Genomic DNA, 2,509 nt, shown 5'->3' with positions numbered 1-2,509 from the left:
TAAAATTTGAATTTATTAGTGATAATGCACCTATACCTATTTGGACATGTTAAATAGAACAGCAAATATATTTTGGATTGATTTTATCTCTACTCTTTCCACGTAAGTAGCATGGTGTAGTTTCGTTCCACGTATATATTAGATAAACAGCCCAAAATTACTGGCCGTTAATTTTGTCCTTTTCTGTCTGCCCTTTGTGTAAGTTGACAAAGCTGCACAAGGCTTTACTCATGTTAGCCAACCACCCGACCTTCTCCTTTACTCTTCAAATTTCCTCATCTCTCTCCACCAAATAATCACAACCATTTACCAGATCTGCATCTTATCCCATAGGGGCCTGGGCAAGCGCATGGTGTTGGACGAAAAACTTATTTGTGGGATTCACGGCAAACCACTGATGAGTTAGAAATCATGCTGCCTTTATCCGCGACTCCAGGCTAATCTATAGAGGTAAATAAGAGTTTATCAGCGACACACTCCAGTGACATCCAATGTATTTCCTTGTTCTTTCAATTTTAATTTTTCTGCTATCAACATGTCTTCCCCTTCTACACCTACCAAGGGGAATTTTTTTAGCTTCACGGGAATTTAATTTTCTATCGAACTAATACCAACCTAACGGTCCATGAAAGAGTTGTTATGTGTTGCTGTTCTGATGATGTATTCCAGGCAAACCTACAGCAATCCACTAATACTTCTATCTTTTGTTACAGTATGGTTGTATTGAGTTGGTCAATTGTACGAATTGCACACTATAGTCCATTTTTGCACGGTTATTAAGACATGATTATAAGTTGTATACTACTGTTCTGTATTTTATCTCCAGAACTAGGGTTTGTTTGCTTGTTTAATTTTTTTATAAATTGAAGGCTACTCTGTGGTGGTAATCATTTAAACTATAAATGGATGTGATTGGGATGGCCATGACTATCTGTAATTTCACCCTTATTTATGCTTAGCATGCTACAATTTTAAGCACAAATTAAGAGATGACAAACTCATATGTTACATCTATAGGGCTGAAAATATAGATGCGGCAATTATCTATTGGTCTGGTAATAGCAGCTTGTGAACTGCTGTTACTATCTTACAATTTTTTTTAAAATTATTTTAGATGTAGATATTTGTCCCCGTACATTTAAGTTAAAATTCCTAACTTAACTGAAATTGAAAAAGCACTAAGTGACACGTTTGTTTGCTTAATTATATGACTGTTCCAATATCTGTAACACTTTATTCATCCATTTGTGCTTACACTCATAACAAAAAACTTGTCCATGGATTTGAAAATAATCTTCTTTTGTCCTATACATTTTTAAGCTTGAATGGATGTTGGTGTGTGACTTTGTTCAAAAGACGGATATGCAATGTTGATATTACAAAAATTGTCATCTTAATTGGTTCTAGAGTCCGGTAATTCGTACTCCTTAAGTTATTTGTGGTAGCATTGTTGCACCTATTTTCCTTATAGGTATTGCAAACTCCATTGTATTTGTTAAACCAACACTTGTTTAGCCTGCAATGCATTAGTCATTCAGCCCATGAATGCAGCTAAGTGCAAAATTGACTTCCTCTGTAAGTCCCTCTAACCTTTATTAGTGTCATATATTCATTCATGGTCTATTACTAAACAAATTTCGCAATTTGAAGCTTCTCCTACTAGCTGCACATCCTATTGCTCTTCCAACTCATCCAGCGGTTCAAATAACTTTCAACTGTGTATGGACAACTACAATCAGCATGTAAAGCATCGAGAACCTTTATTCTGTTCTTTTTTTTTTTTTTGGTCCAAACTAGTGACATTTACATGCCGATGTGCATAACAATGGCAAAATTTCTGCTCTTATATGCAGCAAATAAACAAGAAATTGCAGTGGACTTATACCATGGACTTCAACTTCATCACCGCATATGTTGATTGGAAGCAAACGAAAAAATGCAACAATCGTAAGGCAAATGACTAGAATTACGATATGCTTGCTGCATATTTGAGGGAACATTTTGAGATGCAAGTCACCGGGGGCCAGTGCCAGTCAAGATTGTATAGGCTCAAGAAAAAGTGGAATGTGTTTTCCAATTTTCGTGGTTTGTCTTCTAAACCTGAGACTGGGATTGGTTGGGACGAAGAAAGTAACTGCTTCATGGCCAGCGACAAGCACTGGCCCCAAATGGAAGCAGTATGCGAGCATATATTTGCATTCCTTTCTCCATGCTCACCCTCCATTTGTGTATCATACTTGCTCAACGTGAAATACCTACTCAATTGCTTTTACTAAAGTTGTTCAAATAAACGTGCATTCTTTCCAATACTTATTTTTATTCCAACCATTTTTGTAATGTCTGAAGCTACAAAATGACCAGTTTCCAGTCCGTTATTCGATATTACATCGACGTACATTCCTCCTAAATGTTTGACATTTATCGGTTGGCTATTAACTAACTTATCGATCTTTAATTTTAAGGTGACCAAAGACTACAAAGACTTCAAAGCTCTTGGAAGCTGCTTCCT

At 36.3% G+C, this 2,509-nt stretch overlaps 1 long non-coding RNA gene across 1 annotated transcript; it reads left to right on the top strand.

Moving 5' to 3' along the window:
• Positions 1-292: 292 nt before the first annotated feature.
• On the top strand, positions 293-2,283 carry LOC113783870. The gene is made up of 3 exons (XR_003469998.1): positions 293-450; positions 1,651-1,742; positions 1,854-2,283. It is a non-coding gene; the product is annotated as an uncharacterized LOC113783870 (long non-coding RNA).
• Positions 2,284-2,509: the final 226 nt, after the last annotated feature.

This window comes from Coffea eugenioides, chromosome 9, assembly GCF_003713205.1.
Source record: "Coffea eugenioides isolate CCC68of chromosome 9, Ceug_1.0, whole genome shotgun sequence".
Lineage (NCBI taxonomy): Eukaryota > Viridiplantae > Streptophyta > Magnoliopsida > Gentianales > Rubiaceae > Coffea > Coffea eugenioides.
The sequence above is the reverse complement of the archived record's forward strand: the minus strand, read 5'-3'. Positions and strand labels throughout refer to the sequence as shown.